We start from the raw sequence: 25,000 nt of genomic DNA, 5'->3' as shown, positions 1-25,000 counted from the left end.
GACTATATAACAGTACTGAAGGGACCCACATGACACCTCGTTGACTTTTTATGTTCTGCTTAAAAGGTCACAGAAAGAGAAATGTAGGGTTAGACAGTGAGACCATAAAACACTCTTTCTGCCTTTTCTCAGGCTAGGATGATCCGATTTCAATTTTTTTTGCACATTTATACTACATAGGATCTCCGAGTTCAATACACCTTCATATTCCCACCGGTGAAGTAGGGCTTTAACATTTACCTTTTAGTTTAAACAATGTCCTTAGAAACCTGTGAAGTAGAGTATATGCCATGTTAACCTTTTGTTTGTGTGTTCACTTTTTCAGTTGTGTGTTTGTGTTCTTCAAATTTTTTAAAATAAAGTATTTGAAAAAAAACTCCGCACTCAAATCTTTATAAAACTCTTCTTTATTGATACGTTTCCATGGTAATTCTCTTCCCCACAATCAACAACAATATGTTTTCTTCTTATAAAAAAGTTGAATATATTTACATCCTCTTTGTATTTACACTATAATACACCACGTCGTTAGCCTCGTAGCATTTAGCATAACTGCCTAAATCATATTCACTCTACTCTACTCTATTCTACATCTACTCTACTCTACATCTACTCTTCGTTAGCCTAATAGCATAATTGCCTAAGTCATATTTTAAACCTGCAGTGTGTAGAATTTTGGGTTTTATTTCCAAGCAGATTTTGTAGAAAGTAATTATAATATCCATAAGTACATTTAATTTAGTGCATAATAGCTGAAAAAAATGTTTTGAATAATTATTTTTACCCTTAGAAAGGGTCTCATATATGTCCATATTTCTGCATATTTTGGACCAAGGCCTAGTGCCGCCATCTTGAAAGTGTCATAGTTGGAATGTCATCAGGTGCATTGTTTAAAATGTAGAATTGTTCTTGTCCTTGAAGGCCACTGTAGCTTCTGTTATTATTCTAAAGGGGTGGGGTTACCCATGGAGCGCTGCATTCTAGAACTTTGTAGAACTTTCTTGATGATGTCATATTACACACTGCACCTTTAAGGGTTATAGAGTAGGGTAAAGTAGATGTAGAATAGAGTAGATGTAGAGTAAAAGTAGAGTAGAGTAAATATGATTTAGGCAATAATGCTACGAGGCTAACGATATAACACATCGAGCCGCACATCTGCAAAAAATAAAAAACCTTCCACTTCACTGTCTAGATAGAAAAAAAGATTACACACTTGTTGCCAGGGAAACTCAAGTCCTCTTCTGATTGGCTGGGAGGTGTTGCTTGGTAACAGTAGATTAATATATCTGGTTAAGGGAGGGAGTTGTTTTAAATTATTTATTTATTATTAATATATTTTTTTAATATTTTATAAGCTGAGCGGATAACAGCAGGAGTGAGTGTAATGTTTAAAAAAAATTCTGTATGGCAACACAGAAAGGCCAAAATTAATTAATATGATTTTAAATTGAGCAAATTATCTAAAAAAATAATGATAATATTTTTGAAATGGCTCAATTTGGCACGTACATGAAAGCTTGAAATTGGCAAAAAAAAATCTATGATATATATATTTAAACAAGAAATAGATTAAAATAGCTTTTCTCTGCCTCTGTTTCTGTGTATATACATTTTTTGGCACTTTTTGAATGATCACATTACATTACAAGAATATGGCAAAGATATGAAGATCCACATTAGGAGCAATTTGGACCATTTCAGACGCATGTGGGTGATTTTAATGTGCAAAAATAAACAAGTAAAGATTGTTTTAAAGGGGCTACAAGCAGCTTAGAGTCATCACAATATATTATGATATATAAAATCCTCCTTTTGCGTATTTAGAACAAGGGCTTTTACTTTGAAATAACAGAAGCGTTGTGTGGGTTAATTTTGACTTTTTTTCCAGATGTTCGGCTCCGACTGTTGCTCAATTATACACTTTAATACTCCATCGGGGAACTTTTATTTTTCCCCGTTAAAATTCTGATTTAAATTTCACTTTTCTTCTACGTATGTTACAGTACTGCAGGGCCCGAGGACACACACAAAATAAACTACTTTTAAACGGGCAACACAGACGAGCAAATAAATGGAAAACTATTTAAAACAATACTGACGTGGATGTGAGGGTTTTCGTCTGCGTTGCTTTAAAGCTGGGGTGGAGGATTTGGGGAGAAAATGGCAGTTGGGATAGAGATTCGAATCCAAACACCTCAACCGCTCCACTTGTTCTCTTTGGTCCCTCCCCTATGGTTCCTCCCTGACACGCTCTACTACACCAACCAAGTCGCGCCAAAGTGAATGGACAGTCCCAACCAGCCAATAAGAGTGCCGCTCATATTAACTTTGACCAATCAGAAATCATATACCCCAGCTTTAAAGGCCTAGAGTCCACTGAGCTAAGAGTTCGGTTCGGTAATAGTTTGGCATTTATTTGTATTTCGACTATAAAAAATTGGGTAAAAGGTGCCAAAAACAAGTGAACTGTGCCATAATAAGGGCGTCATTTGCTCAATGGATGGGGTGGGTTGCAACCTACTCAATAAACAAATATACTCAATTAATAAGCAATCTATTGCCCCCAAATATCGATCTCAACCCCCTTCTAAACGTAGCTAGGATGTCACTCTAGTTACGTAACTCCTAAGATGTCACCATAGTTACATAGCTGTTATAATGTCACCATAGTTACGTAGCTCCTATGATGTCATAAGGGGCAGTGCTGTACCGAAACCGAACTCTACCGAACTCAGTGGAAACGAGGCCCTTTAAAAAAAAAAAGTAGTTATTTTTTTTCGTGTGTCCGTCCTCGTGTGGCCTTCAAGATTTGGTTCGTTTTGATTGGTTCGTTCACACACACAGCGACCTTCTCTCATTGGCTCAGCAGCAGTAAGTCAGTAAATGCCTTTCACACACTAGCTCCACTCTGATTGGTGGGATCCTCCTGAAGCGTCTACATTCAACCATCATTTACCCATCGTAATATATCGACATAATCATCATTAGTTTTTCCTCTGTAACTTCTTCTCCGTAAACCTTTTTAACTCCATGTCATGTTTCTGTCAAGTTGAAAAGTCATATCTAGGGATGCACCGATTGCACATTTCGTCAGCCGATTCTGATACCGTTATGTAGAAATTTAACTTGGCCTTTTGCATCAGGTTAACATATAAATCTTGTCATAAAAAAAAACATTGAATCTGTTTTATGTCATCCAAGAAAAGTCCCCAACAATTCGCCAATTTTTCCTCGCTGGGTAGGCGCTACTGTTATATGAGTCAGAACCAATTAACACAACACTAAAGCTGGAGTGCGTAACTTTTTCCAAGCTACACACGATAGCTTTTAAGGTAGTGCAAAATGAATGCAAAAAAAAAAAAAAAAAAAAAACCCCAACGGATTTAACATAGCCATGGGTGGATGTCACATTATTTTGCCAACAATGGGGAGATTGTCCGTAAACGTAGAATCATACATCGGTGCATCCCCCAGTCGAAAATCACAAACATTCATTTAGTCTGTGTGTCAGTCAGTGCATTCTGAATGAATCCTTTCACGAGACATGGGCCGATAACCAGTTTAAAAGGTATGATAAGTCACGGTGTTAATACCGCTATTATATTCCATCATACAGCGTTATACGATATTTAAAAAGGTGCTACGAGGAACTTCCAGTGTGTGTTAATTCTAGCGCCCCCCTTTGGACAAAAGCGGTAGTGTTTCTACCACGCCAGCTGTTGTTCCTGGGTGAGCGTATACCCATGACAAAGGCATTAAGAAAAACTATATAAAAAATAGCATTCTTTTACACTGATGGTCTCGTTTGCTGTTACATGTCATTCATGATCATCAGAGGAAAAATTAGACTGTTTCAGAAATATTTAAAAAGTTCCTCGTAGCACCTTTAAGGTTCTCATACCGGCCCCATGTGTCTAGAATCTCCACACACACACACACACACACTCAGTGAGCGTCCATTTTGTGTCAGGTCGTGTAACATTCATTTCCGTCTCTTTGTCTTAAAAAGCCAAAAAATCTTCAAGCCGCGACTTTGGTACAAACACAAACAAACAGAAGAACAACTGACCGACTCTTTCAATCTTGAATATTTTTTTCTTCCTTTTTCAAAACTAAAAAACTAAGCTTTGATGACCTCACTGATGACCTCACTGATGACATCACTGGTGACATCACTGGTGACATCACAGCTGCGTCGGTCGAGGTCGAAGTCGAGCAGCAGCAGTTTGGTTTCCTCCGTGCCGTTCCTGCTGCCGGCCGCGCACACCAGCCGAGTGTCGGACGCTCTGATTCGCCAAACCACACCACCTGACGCACAGGGGAGACGCGTGATTGGTTTAGACTTTAGGATATATATATAGAGATAGATGGATAGATAGATAGATAGATAGATAGATAGATAGATAGATAGATAGATAGATAGATAGATAGATAGATAGATAGATAGATAGATAGATAGATAGATAGATAGATAGATAGATAGATAGATAGATAGATAGATAGATAGATAGATAGATAGATAGATAGATAGATAGATAGATAGATAGATAGATAGATAGATAGATAGATAGATAGATAGATAGATAGATAGATAGATAGATGGATAGATGGATAGATAGGTGGATAGATGGATAGATGGATGGATGGATGGATGGATAGATAGATAGATAGACACACACAGACAGACACACAAACACGGACAGACAGACAGACAGACAGACAGACAGACAGACAGACAGACAGACAGACAGACAGACAGACAGTACTGACCTGACCCCCGGCTCTGTAGGGCCACTATGTCCCTGATGAAGGCTCCCGTCTTCAGGTCCCACAGTTTGACCGTCCCATCGTCGGAGCTGGAGAGAACCAGAGCGCCACAGAACTGCAGACACGTCACCGCAGACTGGTGCTTGTTAGGGCCTAGAGCACAGAGGGGTAGGATGTTATTCACTTATCCGATCGGTCTGTCTGTCTGTCTGTCTGTCTGTCTGTCTGTCTGCCTGTCTGCCTGCCTGCCTGCGTCTCTCTCTCTGTCTCTCCTCCCCCCTCTCTCTCTCTCAAATAAAAAAAATGCTTTATTGGCATGACATTTGTGGTATATAAACAGCGTTGCCAAAGCGTTACAATATTACAAATAATACAAATAATACCAAAAGAGAACATTCAGAACAGTGTGTAGATATAACATGACATACGGATGTCTTTAATAATATATAAAATGATATGGACAAGAATAATTAGCTATTTACACATTGTAGGTTGCTCTCTCTCTCTCCCCGCCCCCCCCCCCCTCTCTCTCTCCCCGCCCCCCCCCCCTCTCTCTCTCCCCGCCCCCCCCCCCTCTCTCTCCCCGCCCCCCCTCTCTCTCCCTGCCCCCCCTCTCTCTCTCTCCCCGCCTCCTCTCTCTCTCCCCCCTCTCTACTCCTCTAATATATAAAATTATATGGACAAGAATAATTAGTTATTTACACATTGTAGGTTGCTCTCTCTCTCTCCCCTCCCCGCCCCCCCCCCTCTCTCTCTCTCCCCGCCCCCCTCTCTCTCTCCCCCCTCTCTCCTCCTCTAATATATAAAATTATATGGACAAGAATAACTAGAACTGCAAGCAGTTTTTACCGGGGGCCAAGCCTCCGACGCAACTCGTCGTCAAGCGCCGTGCCTGCCGCTCACTCCACGGAACCTGTGGATGTAAAGTTTTTGACCGTGGGATGTTCGGTGCGGGAGTTGTATAGGTATCGCTGTTTATGGATGAATTTTGCGAAACTGCCACGGTGGAACGATGCAGCTCAATTCACAGAACAAGTGCATGTCAAGTTTTTTAATGTGCGATGTGTGGTTGGCGAGTTATGAGCAAAAGCAGATTGTCAGCCTTGACAAAATGGCCGCCGGAGCTAATTAAACAATGTAATGTCAATGGACATGCTAACATTCCCGCCTTTTTTCTTTGATGGAAAAAAAAAAAATCTAATTTTATTAAAAAGTCCCTTACACATTAATATTTCTTGGCCATATTTTTTATATAGACTCGTGTATGCCCCTTGATGGTTTCCCGTGAGTTTTAAGAAATTTCCTCTGGCCAATTAGGAGATATGAAATTTCCTAATTTATGGCGCCCCCTTATGGCGAAAATTTCCAAATCTTTTATTGAACGCAATTAAGGGTAGTCCCAACATATTTCTAAAATTTGGACTTGATCCGACTTATGATTTTGGATTTATGAATTTTTTCGTAAAACGTAGCTAATCAAGAAATATTTAAAACGCTACCGTTTCGTTATCCATGGTCGGATCAAAATGCTTTAGCAATTTTTTTTTCCGTGTGGGTCGGTAGATGTTCTGTGCAAACTTTGGTGTCAATTGTCCAAAAAATATAGGAGGAGTAGCGAAAAATATGTTTTGCAGTTTTCGCGATTTTGTGAAAAATCTATAATATCGCAAATGGGCGTGGCCTATGCCAAATGATGCAGCTGACTCCAGTGCATCTGTGGATATAAAGTTTTTGACTGTGGGACGCTCGGTGTGGGAGTTATGACCCCAAACGCGTTTTCCTTCGTTGTAGCGCCACCTAGTGGCCGGCATGTCTGAATTTTTTTGTAGGCTGAGAGGCCGGGGGTCTGAACTAATGATGCTATTGGCATGTCTGCACCCTTTACGGTTTGGGCTGTGGACACAGATTTATGCGGCGAAGTATAATAATAATAATAACAATCCTTACAAAAACAATAGGGTTCCCTGCCCCGCAGGGCTTGGGAACCGCGTTGCTGTGCAAAACGCGGTCCCAGCTCCTGCTCGGGCTTGGCCCCCTAATTAGTTATTTACACATTGTAGGTTGCTCTCTCTCTCTCCCCGCCCCCCCCCCTCTCTCTCTCCCCGCCCCCCCTCTCTCTCTCTCCCCGCCCCCCCCTCTCTCTCCCCGCCCCCCCCCTTCTCTCTCTCTCCCCGCCCCCCCTCTCTCTCTCTCCCCTCTCTCTCCTCCTCTAATATATAAAATTATATGGACAAGAATAATTAGTCATTTACAGGTTTTCCTCTCTCCCACCCCCCTCTCTCTCTCTCTCCTCCCCCCCTCTCTCCCCCTCTCTCCCATTGTCTGTATATAATGGCAAATTATTATTGAATTCAAAAGCTTTATTTGCATGAATATTGAAAACAAACAGTCTCTCTCTCTCCCCCCTCTTTTTTTTATTTTTTATTTTTTTTTAAAGATATTTTTTGGGCATTTTTATGCTTTATTGATAGTGTAGAGACAGAGGTGAAATGGGGCAGAGAGGGGAGTGACATGCAGAGAACGACCGCGGGTGGGAATCGAACCCGGGTCTGCTGCTGGGCCCGGCCCGGGAGGGGGACGCCCTACCAACTGAGCTAAAGGCGCCCCCATCTCTCCCTGTTTTCTAATGTGTATTAACATGTATTATTGTGAGTGTGTCCCCCCCCCCCTCACCTTGCAGTGTGTGCAGCCCCCCCCCCCCCTCACCTTGCAGTGTGTGCAGCCCCCCCCCCCCCCTCACCTTGCAGTGTGTGCAGCCCCCCCCCCCCCTCACCTTGCAGTGTGTGCAGACACTGTCCCGTCCGGACGTCCCAGACTCTGACAGTAGAGTCGGCGTTCCCCGACACCAGCATGTTGTCTCTCAGCTCCATCCCGCTGGTCAGGGACTGGTGCCCCGTCAACGTGTGCACACACCCACCTGCACAGGACAGTTTAAAGTATACGTCAAAATGTATTTAAAGCCCTACTTCAGCAGTGGGAATATGAAGGTGTACTGAACTCTGAGATCCTATGTAGTATAAATGTGCAATTTTTTAAAAAAATCGGTTCATCCTAGCCTGAGAAAAGGCAGAAAGAGTGTTTTATGGTCTCACTGTCTAACCCTACATTTTACCATGCGTGACATCAAACATGGTAAAATGTAGGGTTAGGATTAACAGGACAGCTGGGCCAAGGGAAGACTGAGGGAAGAAAAACCTCATTCATTATATTATAATAGTGATTATATAATGATAGAACGCCGGGTCCGTATGGGTGAAGTATTCCTTTAAATTAAATGTTAAATATATGATAGAGTCTGTACCTGTCTCCACGTCCCACACTCTGATAGACGTGTCCAACGAACCGCTCACCACAAACACACCGTCAAACTGCAAAGAGAAGAGTTTTACATTTTTAATAAACCTGCTACACACAAGATTTGTGTGTGTGTATGTGTGTGTGTGTGTGTGTGTGTGTGTGTGTGTGTGTGTGTGTGTGTGTGTGTCAATTCCGTTAATGAAAATATTTAATACACTGTTGACATAAAGTCTATTGGAAAGTCCCATATGGCCAGTACTAAACCCAGGAATGTTCTCATAAACTTTTATGGTTGAAATGTCATCTTTACTAATAACTAATCCTTAGTTAATACGGTTAGGTCTAGTTTCTAAAAGTTGCATGTTGAGCAATTTGCGTAATCGGCACAATAAGTCTGTCTGTCTGTCTGTCTGTCTGTCTGTCTGTCTGTCTGTCTGTCTGTCTGTCTGTCTGTCTGATTTAAGGCGAGTCGCTGCAGGTGAATAGGGTCAAAACTTTAACTAGATAAGAAATTAGAAATAGAGGACGTGTAAGTCGGATTCAGGAGTTCCTCAAAGTTCCACTGGATAACATATCCCCCCTCCCTTTCTCTCTCTCTCCCCCTCTCTCTCCCCCCTCTCCCGTCATCTATCTATCTATCTATCTATCTATCTATCTATCTATCTATCTATCTATCTATCTATCTAGTATCTATCTATCTATCTATCTATCTAGTATCTATCTACAGTATCTATCTATCTATCTATCTATCTATCTAGTATCTATCTATCTATCTATCTATCTATCTATCTATCTATCTATCTATCCCTCTCTCTCTCTCTCTCTCTGGATAACATATCAAGAGGGACTCCTCATTCAGTCGGAAGTCTTCCCTGACCACTAAGGTCCACCAAGATGTTCCAGGGTTACCGTCCCGTAGACCCTGAGACCACAGCTCCCCGCCGCGGCTTCAGCTTCAAGGTTTGAACATTGACCACTCGGGTTCAATGCCCCAAACCTCCACAGGGATGCTAGAAAAGCTCTGCCGGAGGTGTGGGTTGAAGATATCTGGAACAGGGGCTCCTGCCAGATGTTTCCAGTTCCCCCCTTTAGGCTAACCAGGTCTGTCCAGAGTCTTCACCCTTTGACCAAATGATGATGATGGTGAAAGGTGATCAGTTGAAGCTCCGCCCCGCTCTTCACCCGAGTGTCCAAAACAGTCGGCCTCAGTTCAGACGATACGATGACATCATCAATCAGCGACCTTCTGCCCAGGATGCTCCGGTACCACGTGACGGCGCTTCTGTTGCTCACTGTCCACTCACTGCTGCAGCCAGAGCAAACAGCGGGATGGATTTAACCATCAACACCACCTAAACTGAGGTAATCTGCCAGTGGAGTGCCATCCTCCCCTCCACTCTGTCTGTCTTTACTGTTGCAAATCAACAGCTATTAGTAGTTCCCTAATTCTAAGGTTGAGTATACGTTGTCCAGAGAGCTTGTTTATATTTATACCAACCGCGCCGGTATGTGACGCTCAGAGCAGGTGCTCCAGCCGTCCAGACGTCCCGACAAGTTGGAAGTGAGACTGTGAGACTCTGAGCCCTGGCTGTGTATAAACACCTGACTTATTTTCAGCGCACACACACTGCTGACAGGTAACGGATGTTGAGTAGATAAACGCTGATTTTGACAAAAAGTGTTGTGGATTGCAATGACTTAGTGTCCCTTTAAAAACCTGGGGAGTTTTCCTTTCAGAAGACTGTGCTTTCAAAATAATTCTTCTTGTTTGAGGCAAGCTGCTCCTGAAAGTATTTAAGTGTCTTGCCTTAACCACTGAAAACCTGAAACGCTGCCAAGGTTCAAACTGCTCCTTTTTCTTTAATGACACGAAGACTGACAAGTATTGGCTCCTGCCCCTTTGGTAGATCTAGAAGTTTGGTGTTCACACATATAACAGTATATATTCACAGGTTTATCTCAGGTCATAATAACAGGTTGACACTTCGAATGACATTGGCAGCTGAACACCTTTGATAGTTATAAGTGCAGCCGAGGCTCAAACTGCTTCATGTCCTTGTGTGTGAATCAGAGAGTGATGACCCCTCCCTGTTATCAAACAAATAGTCCAACTCTCAGGTTACATTTCCTTTATCATCGTCTCTATTATATTCTTTCAAGCTTAGGCAAAGGTGTACTCAGCAGGCTTCAATATGCAAATGCTGACGTGCAAATTCATACCAGATTAGCGTGTGAGTTTAGGGAAGTGTAAAAGGGCTTGGCCCATTGTGGGACAGGTGTATTTGCTATGAGGTAGTGAAGCTGTTCAGTCATTCCCTGTTGTTGAGAGGTGAAATGGCGCAGCAAAGAAATCAAGCAGACGAGCTAAAATTCTCCTGTTCGATCTGTCTGGATCTACTGAAGGATCTGCCGTACTGATCAGCAGCTTATCTGTTATCTCTGCTCTGTGGATGAACACAAAGGCCACGACACAATGTCAGCTACTGCAGAAAGGGCTGAGAAGCAGAGAGTTTTCGGGGCAAGTCGTCAAAACATCCAGCAGAGAATCCAGCACCGAGAGGAAGATGTGAAGGTTCTTCAACAGGAGGTGGAGGCTATCAACAGATCGGCTGATAAAGCAGTGGAGCACAGTGAGAAGACCTTCGCTGAGCTGATCCGTCTCATCCAGAAAAGAAACTCTGATGTGAAGCAGCAGATCATCATCCAACACCAAGCTTTGGTGAGTCAAACCCAAGATCTTCAGAAGAAGCTGGACCAAGAGATCGCTGAACTGAAGAGGACAGTTGTGGACTTGGACTTTCTCTCACGCACAGAGGATCACACCCAGTTTCTTCACAGTTTCACCTCACTGGCAAATCTTCTTGCATCTACAGAAGCACCAAGACCAAAAGTCAGTAACCTGCCGTACTTTGAGGATGCGATGGCGGCTGTGACAGCGGCTAGAGATAAAATACAGGCTGTTTTCCATGATAGCTGGATGAAGCCCTCACTGACACAGGTGGACACGAATGTGTCACTTCTTCAAGCACAGCTAAAGATCAGAGCTCAGCTCTTGGAGTATTCACATCAGATTACACATAGGTCACTCCTACAAGCAGAGCCAACAACAAGAGCTGAGTTCTTGATTTATTCACGTCAGCTCACGCTAGATCCAGACACAGCAGGCAGTGATCTGGCTTTATCGGATAGGAATAGGAAGATAACATATAAAGGATTTAAGTATCTAAATACATATTCTCACCATCCAGACAAATTTAATCACAGTAACCGGGTCTTGAGTAAAGATGGCCTGACTGGACGTCGTTACTGGGAGGTTGAGATGAGTCATCATGCTGCAGTAGCAGTCGCTTGCAAGAGTATTCCCAGATCAGGGGACATTTATTCACATGTATTTGGATGCAATGATAAGTCTTGGGTTTTAGAGTGTGACGTTAGTTATATCTTTAAACATAAACACTCCAGCTTCATCTCAGGTCCTTTATCCTCCAGAATAGGAGTGTACCTGGATCACAGCGCAGGTGTTCTGTCCTTCTACAGCGTCTCTGACACCAAGACCATGACTCTCCTTCACAGAGTCCAGACAAAGTTCACAAAGCCGCTCTATCCCGGACTCATTGTGGCTAATCATAGAAGAAGCACTGCTGAGTTCTGTGAGCTCAAGTAGTTATTAGAGAGGCAGAGAAAAAGGGGTGGAAGGATGTCCTAGAGGAAAGGTGGCCGACCAGTAACCATGAGGTCTCTGGTTCCTCCTCCCAGTAACCATGAGGTATCTGGTTCAATCCCCGGCACCGGACAGGAGGGTGTTTGTAGTAAAACTAGTAGTGGCTGTTATTACGTCTTCCATTGTGTCTTTGAGCAAGACACTTAACCCCAAACTGCTCCAGGGGCGCTGTACTATGGCTGACCCTGTCTGAGGACCCCCTTCTGGAGTGTGGTAACTTGAAACTTCGACATGCATAGAAAAGATTGAAGCTTCTGTAGGACCTAATGAAGATGTAGTTTGTTTAGGGCAAAGTTTAGTTTTAAAGGGAAAACTGATTTGAGATGTTGTGACTGTTTGTGCCTTTTTGTGCTTGTTTTTAATCGTATGCAGTGTATGTATGTGTGTGTTGATTTCACATCATGCCTCAGCCAGACATGAACTGATTATTTTTTTAGTAAAGGATTAATGGTGCAGTGTGTAAAGGGTATTGGTGTTTTTAAGAACAGACTTGGTAGAAACGGAATATAATATTGATGATTATGTTTTAGTTTGTGTGTAATCTATTCAACCAATGGTCAGCTTTGAGATTTTTGTCTATTTTGCTTCCATAACATGTGTTCTTTCATACTAGTACAAATCAAAGGTCCAGCATGCACATTTGGGTGTTTTTCTTGCTAGATCTGGTCTGTTTGTGTCTATATATTTCTCCTATACAACCACCAATTACTTTTTTTTAATAGAGGGGTTAACCCATCAATCTAAATTTTTCATAATCATTCTTAGCACTATTCTGAAGGTTATAACACAAGGATTTGTTCATATGTTGTTAGATATCTGATTGATGATGATACATTTTGTTCTTGAAAACATGATGAAAATGCATTCTTAATACCTGTATATAGTCATTTTGATTTATAAAATGAAAAAAAGGTGTTTCCAAAATATGTTCTGTAAAAACTTTTGACACTAATATGTTGTAAAAAATAAAAAAAATAAAGATTTTAACTCTGGCTTTATCCAAGATTGTTGTTTTTTTTAAATATGCAAACTTTCACATATTTAGTTAGATACTGAATTTTTTTTTTTTTTTTTTTTTTTTTTTTTAAAGATTCTTTTGGCATTTTTATGCTTTATTGAGACAGAGACAGAGTTGAAATGGGGCAGAGAACGACCGCGGGCTGGAATCGAACCCGGGTCCGCTGCTTGCCGAGGCCCATGGGGTGACGCCCTACCAACTATGCTAAGGGCGCCCCCTAATACTGAAAACTTTGGATATTTATTCAAACAATGAAAAAAATGGTAATACAAATAACTACTGTTTTTTTTTATAACTAATCAAATTGCAAAGTTTCATGATGATATCAATAAGTTAAAAAATGTACTCTATTCACCTCCAGTGTCCCTTAAACACTGACCACCTGAAAACTTAATGAGATATGTCTTGAAACATGAACATGATTTGTAGGAGAGCAGTACTGACTGTAAACCTGTTAATAAGGGCCATAAATGCTGCCAGGGTTCAAACTACTACTTTTTCTTAGATGACACGAAGGCTGACAATACATACATACATACATCTTCAACCGCTTATCCGAAATCGGGTCGCGGGGGCAGCAGCTTGAGCAGGGAACCCCAAACTTCTCTTTCCCGGGCCACATCAACCAGCTCTGACTGGGGGATCCCGAGGCGTTCCCAGGCCAGTGTGGAGATATAATCTCTCCACCTAGTCCTGGGTCTTCCCCGAGGCCTCCTTCCAGCTGGACGCTCCTGGAACACCTCCCTAGGGAGGCGCCCTGGGGGCATCCTTACCAGATGCCCGAACCACCTCAACTGGCTCCTTTCAACGCAAAGGAGTAGCGGCTCTGCCCCGAGTTCCTCACGAATGACTGAGCTTCTCACCCTATCTCTAAGGGAGACGCCAGCCACTCTCCTGAGAAAACCCATTTCGGCCGCTTGTACCCGCGATCTCGTTCTTTCGGTCATTACCCAGCCTTCATGACCATAGGTGAGGGGGGAACAAAGATCGACCGGTAGATCGAAAGCTTTGCCTTACGACTCAGCTCTCTTTTCGTCACAACAGTGCGGTAAAGCGTATGCAAAACCGCCCCTGCTGCTCCGATTCTCCGGCCAATCTCACGTTCCATTGTTCCCTCACTCGAAAGCAAGACCCCGAGGTACTTGAACTCCTTCACTTGGGGTAAGGACTCATTCCCTACCTGTAGCAGACAATCCATCGGTTTCCTGCTGAGCACCATGGCCTCAGATTTAGAGGTGCTGATCCTCATCCAAACCGCTTCACACTCGGCTGCAAACCGATCCAATGAGAGCTGAAGGTCACAGGCCGATGATGCCATCAGAACCACATCATCCGCAAACAGCAGAGATGAGATCTTCAGACCACCAAACTGCAACCCCTCCCCACCACGACTACGCCTTGATATCCTGTCCATGAATATCACAAACAGGATTGGTGATAAAGCGCAGCCCTGGCGGAGGCCAACCCCCACCGGAAACGAGTCCGACTTACTACCAAGAACCCGGACACAGCTCTCGCTTTGAGCGTACAGAGATTGGATGGCCCTGAGAAGAGACACCCTCACCCCATACTCCCGCAGCACCCCCCACAGTATCTCCCGGGGAACCCGGTCATAAGCCTTCTCCAGATCTACAAAACACATGTAGACTGGATGAGCAAACTCCCAAGCTCCCTCTAGGATCCTTGCGACAGTGAAGAGCTGGTCCGTTGTTCCACGGCCAGGACGGAATCCGCATTGTTCCTCTTCAATCTGAGGTTCGACTATCGGCCGAACCCTCCTTTCCAGCACCTTGGAGTAGACTTTGCCGGGGAGGCTGAGAAGTGTGATACCTCGGTAATTGGCACACACTCTCTGGTCCCCCTTTTTGAAAATAGGAACCACCACCCCGGTCTGCCACTCCTTCGGCACTGTACCCGACTTCCACGCAATGTTGAAGAGGCGTGTCATCCAAGACAGCCCCTCCACACCCATTGCTTTCAGCATTTCTGGACGGATCTCATCAACCCCCGGGGCTTTGCCACTGTGGAGTTGTTTGACTACCTCAGTGACTTCCACCAGGGAAATTGACGATGATCCCCCATCAGCCTCCAGCTCTGCCTCCAACATAGAGGGCGGGTTAATCGGATTCAGGAGTTCCTCAAAGTGCTCCTTCCACCGACCGACCACCTCCTCAGTTGAGGTCAACAGCGTCCCATCCTTACTGTACACAGCTTGGATGGTTCCCCGCTTCCCCCTCCTGAGGTGCCGGACGGTCTTCCAGAAACACTTTGGTGCCGACCGAAAGTCCTTCTCCATGGTTTCTCCGAACTTCTCCCACACCCGCTGCTTTGCTTCTGTCACGGCAGAGGCTGCAGCCCTTCGGGCCTGTCCGTGCCTTGCAACTGCCTCAGGAGTCCCCCGTGATAACATATCCCGGAAGCACTCCTTCTTCAGTCGGACGGCTTCCCTGACCACCGAGGTCCACCACGGCGTTCGAGGGTTACCGCCCCTTGAGGCACCTAAGACCTTGAGACCACAGCTGCCTGCCGCGGCTTCAGCAATGGAAGTTTTGAACATCGACCACTCGGGTTCAATGCCCCCAACCTCCACAGGGATGCTAGAAAAGCTCTGCTGGAGGTGCGAATTAAAGATCTCTTGAACAGGGGCCTCCGCCAGACGTTCCCAGTTCACCCGTACTACCCGTTTGGGCTTACCAGGTCTGTCCAGAGTCTTCCCCCACCCTTTGACCCAACTCACAACCAGATGGTGATCAGTTGACAGCTCTGCCCCTCTCTTCACCCGAGTGTCCAAAACATGCGGCCTCAGATCAGATGATACGATCACGAAATCGATCATCGACCTTCGGCCTAGGGTGCTCTGGTACCATGTACACTTATGAGCATCCTTATGTTCGAACATGGTGTTCGTTATAGACAAACCATGACCAGCACAGAAGTCTAACAACAAACGACCGCTCGGGTTCAGATCGGGGAGGCCGTTCCTCCCAATCACGCCTCTCCAGGTGTCTCCATCATTGCCCACGTGCGCGTTAAAGTCTCCCAGCAGAACTATGGAGTCCCCTACCGGAGCCCCATGCAGGACTCCGTTCAGGGTCTCCAAGAAGGCCGGATACTCCGAACTGCTGTTCGGTGCATACGCACAGACAACAGTCAGAGTCTTCCCCCCCACAACCCGGAGGCGTATGGAGGCGACCCTCTCGTCCACCGGGGTAAACTCTAACGTAGTAGCGCCCAGCCGGGGGCTCGTGAGTATCCCCACACCGGCCCGGCGCCTCACACCTTGGGCAACTCCAGAGAAGAATAGAGTCCAACCCCTGTCCAGAAGTACGGTTCCAGAACCAAGACTGTGCGTGGAGGTCAGCCCCACCAGATCTAATTGGTAGCGCTCCACCTCCCGCACCAGTTCCAGCTCCTTCCCCCACAGCGAGGTGACGTTCCACGTCCCCAAAGCCAGCCTCTGCCGCCCGGGTCTGGTCCGTCGTGGTCCCCGCCCTTCACTGCCACCCATAAGGCAGCGCACCCGACCCCAGCGGTTCCTCTGACGAGTGGTGGGCCCATCAGTTCTGACAATAATGATAACAATAATTGATAAAATTTATATAGCGCTTCTTTGGAGGTCACTCAAAGAAACATCATAGAACGTCTTACGTATAGAAAAATAGAAAACAAAATACAGAAACATTCACAATAAGGTTTTGAATAGAGTCAGGTGTGTATGGGTGGAGTCAGGTGTCCTTATGCTTTCTTGAAGAGGTGAGTTTTGAGGTGACTTTTGAATGAGTTTATTGAGTCTGAGTTGCTGATGTTTGGGGGGAGGGAGTTCCAGAGGGTTGGGGCAGCAATGGTTCCTGCCCCTTTGCTGATGTGTATTCTATACTTGATGTATTTTATTATTGCCCCTATAAAGCACTTTGATTGGCTTTGTGTCTGAATTGTGCTATAGAAATAAACTTCACTTGCCTTTGGTAGATATAGAAGTTTGGGGTTTACACATATGAAAGGATTTATTCACAGGTTTATCTCAGGTCATAATAACAGGTTAATACATCGAATGACATTGGCAGCTGATCACCTTTGATAGTTATATAGTTATAAATGCAGCCAAGGCTCAAACTGCTTCATATCCTTGTGTGTGAATCAGAGAGTGATGACCCCTCCCTGTTCTCAAACAAATAGTTTAACTCTCATGTTACATTTCCTTGATCCTGTCTATTATATTTATTCAAGCTTAGGCAAAGGTGTACTCAGCAGGAGTTTAAAAGGCTTTGGCTTCTTGTGGGACAGGTGTATTTGCTATGAGGTAGTGAAGCTGTTCAGTCATTCCCTGTTGTTGAGAGGTGAAATGGCGCAGCAAAGAAATCAAGCAGACGATCGTAAATTCTGCTGTTCGATCTGTCTGGATCTACTGAAGGATGCAGTGACTATTCCCTGTGGACACAACTACTGCATGAGCTGTATTAAAACCCACTGGGATGGAGAAGAACAGAACATTGTCTACAGCTGTCCTCAGTGCCGTAAGCGTTTCAACCCGAGGCCTTTGTTGATGAAAAACACTTTGTTGGCAGAGTTAGTGGAGGATCAGAAGAAGTCTTTACTACAAGCTGCTGCTGCCGTTTACTGCTCCCGTCATGATGAGGTGATGAAGATTTTCTGCCGAACTGATCAGCAGTCTATCTGTTATCTCTGCGCAATGGATGAACACAAAGGCCACGACATAGTGTCGGCTGCCGCCGAACGGACTGAGAAGCAGAGAGATCTCGGCGAAAGTCGGCAAAAAGTCCAGCAGAGAATCCAGCACCGAGACAACGATGTGAAGGTTTTTCAACAGGAAGTGGAGGCTATCAATCGATCGGCTGATAAAGCAGTGGAGCACAGTGAGAAGACCTTCACTGAGCTGATCCATCTCATCCAGAAAAGAAGCTCTGATGCAAAGCATCAGATCAGAATCCAACAACAAACATTAGTGCAACAAACCGAAGATCTTCAGAAGAAGCTGGACCAAGAGATCGCTGAGCTGAAGAGGAAAGACTCAGAGCTGGACCTGCTCTCACGCACAGAGGATCACATCCAGTTTCTTGACAGTTTCACCTCACTGGCAAAACTTCTTGCATCTACAGAAGCACAAAGACCAAAAGTCAGTAACCTGCCGTACTTTGAGGATGTGATGGCGGCTGTGACAGCGTCTAGAGATAAACTACAGGCTGTTTTCCATGATAACTGGATGAAGCCCTCACTGAAAAGGAAGCACACAAATGTGTCACTCCTTCAAGCAGAGCCAAAGACCAGAGCTGAGTTCCTGCAGTATTCACGTCAGATCACGATAGATCCAAACACAGCAAACTGTTCTCTGGTTGTATCAGATGGGAATAGAAAGATAAAACGTGGATACATTGCACTAACCGATTCTAACCATCCAGACGAATTTAATAATAATGATCAGGTCTTGAGTAAAGATGGACTGACAGGACGTGGTTACTGGGAGGTGGAGATGAGCAGGGAAGCTTCAGTAGCCGTCGCTTACAAGAGTATTCCCAGATCAGACCCTCGTTCATGTGGATTTGGATGCAATGATAAGTCTTGGGTATTACGGTGTGGCGGCAGTAGTTATACCTTTAAACATGACAACAATAAGATCCCCGTCTCAGGTCCTCAATCCTCCAGAATAGGAGTGTACCTGGATCACAGCGCAGGTGTTCTGTCTTTCTACAGCGTCTCTGACACCAAGACCATGACTCTCCTTCACACAGTCCAGGAGAAGTTCACCGAGCCGCTCTATCCCGGACTCGCTCCGGATGTTTATGATAGCATCCTTCACTTCCTCAGAATGGGTCTTTTTTGTGGAAGTACTGTTGAGTTCTGTGAGCTCAAGTAGTTATTAAAGAGGCAGAGAAAAGGTTCATATCAAAGACATGTTTTGAAGCCTCTGTAGGACGTAAATTAAGATGTAGTTCGCTCAGGGCAAAGTTTAGTTTTAAAGTGATAACTGATTTGAGATTTTGTGACTGTTTGCGCCTTTTTTTGCTTCTTGTGTTCAAAAGCAGTGTATGTATTTGTGTGATGATTTCACATCATGCCTCAGTTTAGACATAGACTAATTCGTATGTTATCATATTTTGTTTAAAGGATTAAAAAGGTGCAGTGTGTAAAAGGCAGTGCTGTTTTTCAGAAGAGACTTGGTAGAAATGGAATATAATACTCATGAGTATATTTTAATTAGTGTATGTAATCTTTTCAACCAATGGTCAGCTTTGAGATTTTTGTCTATTTTGCTTCCATAATGTGTGTTATTTCATACTAGTACACATCAAAAAGGTCCAGCATGTACATTTGGGTGTTTATTTTACTTAATCTGGTCTGTTTGTGTCTATACATTTCTTCTATACAACCATAAATACATTATTTTTCCATAATCATTCTTAGCACTATTCTGAAGGTTATAACACAAGGATTTGTTCATATGTTTTAGTTATCTGATGGATGATGATACATTGTGTTCTTTAAAACATGATGAAAATGCATCTTAATACCTGTATATAGAATTTTTGATTTATAAAATGAAAAAAAGGTGTTTCCAAAATCTGTTCTGAAAAACTTTTGACACTAATATGTTGTAAGAAAAATTAAATAAAGATTTGAACTCTGGCTTTATCCAAGATCTAGATTGTTGTTTTTTAAAAAGATGCCATTCACATAATTAGTTATTAATTACTGCCAAATTTGCATATTTATTCAAAAAATGAAAAACATGGTAATACAAAAAAAAAAAATGTTTTATATAAGTAATCAACTGGTATAGTTTCATGATGATATCTATAAGTTAAAAAATGTTACTCTATTCTCCTCCAGTGTCCCTTAAACACTGACCACCTGAAAACTGAAGGAGATATGTCTTGAAAACATGAAAGGGATTTGTAGGAGAGCAGTACTGACTGTAAACCTGTTAATAAGGGCCATAAACGCTGCCAGGGTTCAAACTACTACTTTTCCTTAGATGACACGAAAGCTGAAAATAATGATAACAATAATTGATAGAATTTATATAGCGCTTCTTTGGAGGTCACTCAAAGAAACATCATAGAGAGTCTTACGTGTAGAAAAATAGAAAATAAAATACAGAAAAATTCACAATAAGGTTTTGAATAGAGTCAGGTGTGGTATGGGTGGGGTCAGGTGTCCTTAGGCTTTCTTGAAGAGGTGAGTTTTGAGGTGACTTTTGAATGAGTTTATTGAGTCTGAGTTGCGGATGTTTGGGGGGAGGGAGTTCCAGAGGGTTGAAGCAGAAATGGTTCCTGCCCATTTGCTCATGTGTATTCTATACTTAATGTATTTTATTATTGCAGCTATAAAGCACTTTGATTGGCCTTGTGTCTGAATTGTGCTATAGAAATAAACTTGCCTTGCCTTTGGTGGATCTAGAAGTTTGGTGTTTACACATATAACAGGATATATTCACAGGTTTATCTCAGGTCATAATAACAGGTTAATACATCAAATGATTTTCACAGCTGAACACCTTTGAAAGCTATAAATGCAGCCAAGGCTCAAACTGCTTCATGTCCTCGTGTGTGAATCAGAGAGTGATGACCCCTTCCTGTTATCAAACAAATAGTTTAACTCTCATGTTACATTTCCTTGATCCTGTCTCTTATATCTATTCAGGCTCAGGCAAAGGTGTACTCAGCAGGCTGCAACATGCAAAACCTGACATGCAAATTCATATCAGATGAGGGTGGGAGTTTAGGGAAGTGTAAAAGGGCTTGGCCCATTGTGGGACAGGTGTATTTGCTTTGAGGTCGTGAAGCTGTTCAGTCAGTCCCTGTGTTGAGAGGTGAAATGGCGCAGCAAAGAAATCAAGCAGACGAGCTGAAATTCTCCTGTTCGATCTGTCTGGATCTATTGAAGGATCCGGTGATTATTCCCTGTGGACACAACTACTGCATGAGCTGTATTAAAGCCCACTGGGATGGAGAAGAACAGAACATTGCCTACAGCTGTCCTCAGTGCCGACAGAGTTTCACCTCGAGGCCTGTGTTGGTGAAAAACACCCTGTTGGCAGAGTTAGTGGAGGATCGGAAGAAGACTTTACTACAAGCTGCTGCTGCCGTTTACTGCTCTCGTCATGATGAGGTGATGAAGATGTTCTGCCGCACTGATCAGCAGTGTATCTGTTATCTCTGCTCTGTGGATGAACACAAAGGCCACGACATAGTCTCAGCTGCCGCCGAACGGACTGAGAAGCAGAGAGATCTCGGCGAAAGTTGGCAAAAAGTCCAGCAGAGAATCCAGCACAGAGACAAAGATGTGAAGGTTTTTAAACAGGAGGTGGAGGCTATCAATCTATCCGCTGATAAAGCAGTGGAGCACAGTGAGAAGACCTTCGCTGAGCTGATCCATCTCATCCAGAAAAGAAGCTCTGATGTGAAGCAGCAGATCAGAATCCAACAGAAAACATTAGTGCAACAAACCGAAGATCTTCAGAAGAAGCTGGACCAAGAGATCGCTGAGCTGAAGAGGAAAGACACAGAGCTAGACCTGCTCTCACGCACAGAGGATCACATCCAGTTTCTTGACAGTTACACCTCACTGGCAAAACTTCTTGCATCTACAGAAGCACAAAGACCAAAAGTCAGTAACCTGCCGTACTTTGAGGATGTGATGGCAGCTGTGACAGCGGCTAGAGATAAACTACAGGCCGTTTTCCATGATAACTGGATGAAGCCCTCACTGAAAAGGAAGCACAAGAATGTGTCAGTCCTCCAAGCAGAGCCAAAGACCAGAGCTGAGTTCCTGCAGTATTCACGTCAGATCACGATGGATCCAAACACAGCAGGCACATTTCTGGTTTTATCAGATGGGAATAGAAAGATAAAACGTGGATTCACTGTACCAACCTATTCTAAACATCCAGACAAATTTAGTAATAAGGATCAGATTATGAGTAAAGATGGGCTGACAGGACGTGGTTACTGGGAGGTGGAGATGAGCAGGGGTGCTTCAGTAGCAGTCGCCTACAAGAGTATTCCCAGATCAGGCAGTTCATGTGTATTTGGATGCAATGATAAGTCTTGGGTATTAAAGTGTGACAGCTTTAGTTATACCTTTAAACATGACAACAAAGCCATGCCCGTCTCAGGTCCTTTATCCTCCAGAATAGGAGTGTACCTGGATCACGGCGCAGGTGTTCTGTCTTTCTACAGCGTCTCTGAAACCAAGACCATGACTCTCCTACACAGAGTCCAGGAGAAGTTCACCGAGCCGCTCTATCCCGGACTCGCTCTGGAAGTATTTATTGGCAGGATTTACGACCTCAGTGCGGGTGTTTATAGTGGAATCACTGTTGAGTTCTGTGAGCTCAAGTAGTTATTAAAGAGGCAGAGAAAAGGTTCCTATCAAAAAAATGTGTTTAAGCTTTATTAGGAAGTAAATTAAGATGTAGTTCACAAAGTTTAGTTTTAAAGTGATAACTGATTTGAGATTTTGTGACTGTTTGCGCCTTTTTTTGCTTCATGTGTTCAAAAGCAGTGTATGTATTTGTGTGATGATTTCACATCATGCCTCATTTTAGACATGAACTAATTCTTATTTTATCATATTTTGTGTATAGGATCAATGGTGCAGTGTGTAAAGGAAATTGGTGTTTTTCAGAAGAGACTTGGTAGAAATGGAATATAATAAGCATGAGTATATTTTAATTAGTGTATGTAATCTTTTCAAGCATTGGTCAGCTTTGAGATTTTTGTGTTCTTTCATACTAGTATAAATCAAAGGTCCAGAATGTACATTTGTGTGTTTTTCTTACTAAATCTGGTCTGTTTGTGTATATATATATCACGCTTATACAACCAACTTCAATGGCCATTATCTCAAAATTCTCTATCTCTAAAAAAAAGGCAATACACTGATGAACCATAAATCTCATCTTTCCATAATCCTTTTTAGCACTATTCTGAAGTGTAAAACAAAAGGATGTGTTCATATTTTGTTCATTTTCACATTGATGATGATACATTTTGTTCTTTAAAACACGATGAAAATGCATTTTTAATACCTGTGTAAAGAATGTTTTGATTTGTAAAATGAAAAAAAGGTGTTTCACTGTTGACACTAATATGTTGTAAAAAATAAATAAAATAAAGATTTTAACTCTGGATTTATCCAACATCTAGATTTTTGGTTTTTAAAAAGATGCCATTCACATAATTACTTAGATACTGCTAAATTTGCATATTTATAAAAATAAAAAATAAATATTGCTTTATATAAGTAATCAACTGGTCTATATCTTTATCTATAAGTTAAAAATGTTAAAAGCCCTTTTCACCCGCAGTGTCTCGACCACTGACCACCGGAAAACTTTAAGGAGATATGTCTTGAAACATAAAAAGGATTTGTAGGACGGCAGTTCTGACTGTAAAAGTGTTACAGTAGTAAGTGCAGGTGGTAGGACGGCCTAGACTAGAGAAAAGGTGGCCGACCAGTAACCATGATGTCTCTGGTTCCTCCTCCCAGTATCCATGAGGTCTCTGGTTCCTCCTCCCACTAACCATGAGGTCTCTGGTTCCTCCCAGTAACCATGAGGTCTCTGGTTCCTCCTCCCACTAACCATGAGGTCTCTGGTTCCTCCTCCCAGTAACCATGAGGTCTTTGGTTCCTCCTCCCAGTAACCATGAGGTCTCTGGTTCCTCCTCCCAGTAACCATGAGGTCTCTGGTTCCTCCTCCCAGTAACCATGAGGTCTTTGGTTCCTCCTCCCAGTAACCATGAGGTCTTTGGTTCCTCCTCCCAGTAACCATGAGGTCTCTGTTTCCTCCCACTAACCATGAGGTCTCTGGTTCCTCCCAGTAACCATGAGGTCTCTGGTTCCTCCTTCCAGTAACCATGAGGTCTCTGGTTCCTCCCACTAACCATGAGGTCTCTGGTTCCTCCTCCCAGTAACCATGAGGTCTTTGGTTCCTCCTCCCAGTAACCATGAGGTCTCTGGTTCCTTCTCCCAGTAACAATGAGGTATCTGGTTCCTCCTCCCAGTAACCATGAGGTCTCTGGTTCCTTCTCCCAGTAACCATAAGGTCTCTGGTTCCTCCCAGCAACCATGAGGTGTCTGGCTCCTCCCAGTAACCATGAGGTCTCTGGTTCCTCCTCCCAGTAATCATGAGGTCTCTGGTTCCTCCCCCCAGTAACCATGAGGTCTCTGGTTCTTCCTCCCAGTAACCATGAGGTCTCTGGTTCCTCCCAGTAACCATGAGGTCTCTGGTTCCTCCCCCCAGTAACCATGAGGTCTCTGGTTCCTCCTCCCAGTAACCATGAGGTCTCTGGTTCCTCCCAGTAACCATGAGGTCTCTGGTTCCTCCCAGTAACCATGAGGTCTCTGGTTGGATCCCCGGCACCAGACAGGAGGGTGTTAGTAGTAAAACTAGTGTTGGCTGCTATTACATCTACACTACCCACCATCTCTTCCATTGTGTCCTTGAGCAAGACACTTAACCCCAAACTGCTCCAGGGGCGCTGTACTATGGCTGACCCTGCGCTCTGACCCCCTCTGGAGTGTGTTTGGGGTTTACACTTACAATAGGATACATTCACAGGTTAATCTCAGGTCATAATAATAGGTTAACACATCGAATGACATCCAGAGCTGTACACCTGTTATGAAAATTAATATTATAATATATAATTGTGAAACTAAATACAAGTAATCTACAGTAATTGTCAATACATTCTGACCTCAGTTTCTGTAAGACAAAGCAAGGTTGTTATGAGGTATTGGAGACTAAGATTGTGTCAAAGTACGTATGTTACGATTGAGGGGTCTAGGCAGTATGTACTGTATGTTACGATTGAGGGGTCTAGGCAGTATGTACTGTATGTTACGATTGAGGGGTCTAGGCAGTATGTACTGTATGTTACGATTGAGGGGTCTAGGCAGTATGTACTGTATGTTACGATTGAGGGGTCTAGGCAGTATGTACTGTATGTTACGATTGAGGGGTCTAGGCAGTATGTACTGTATGTTACGATTGAGGGGTCTAGGCAGTATGTACTGTATGTTACGATTGAGGGGTCTAGGCAGTATGTACTGTATGTTACGATTGAGGGGTCTAGGCAGTATGTACTGTATGATACGATTGAGGGGTCTAGGCAGTATGTACTGTATGTTACGATTGAGGGGTCTAGGCAGTATGTACTGTATGATACGAT

General features: G+C 43.5%; 1 pseudogene across 1 annotated transcript in view; it reads right to left on the bottom strand.

The window, feature by feature from the left end:
* Nucleotides 1–477: 477 nt before the first annotated feature.
* The window catches only part of LOC307269375 (F-box/WD repeat-containing protein 7-like), a 46,143-nt pseudogene continuing 21,620 nt past the window's right edge, over nucleotides 478–25,000 (bottom strand). Inside the window, exons 10-13 of the transcript XR_013845627.1 lie at nucleotides 8,072–8,138; nucleotides 7,544–7,687; nucleotides 4,774–4,923; nucleotides 478–4,311 (exon numbers count right to left, since the gene is read on the bottom strand). The product of XR_013845627.1 is annotated as an F-box/WD repeat-containing protein 7-like (transcript). The remainder of the gene's footprint in view (nucleotides 4,312–4,773; nucleotides 4,924–7,543; nucleotides 7,688–8,071; nucleotides 8,139–25,000) is intronic.

The sequence above is a fragment of the Ammodytes marinus genome (genome assembly GCF_949987685.1).
Source record: "Ammodytes marinus genome assembly, chromosome: 23".
Classification (NCBI taxonomy): Eukaryota; Metazoa; Chordata; class Actinopteri; order Uranoscopiformes; family Ammodytidae; genus Ammodytes; species Ammodytes marinus.
The sequence above is the reverse complement of the archived record's forward strand: the minus strand, read 5'-3'. Positions and strand labels throughout refer to the sequence as shown.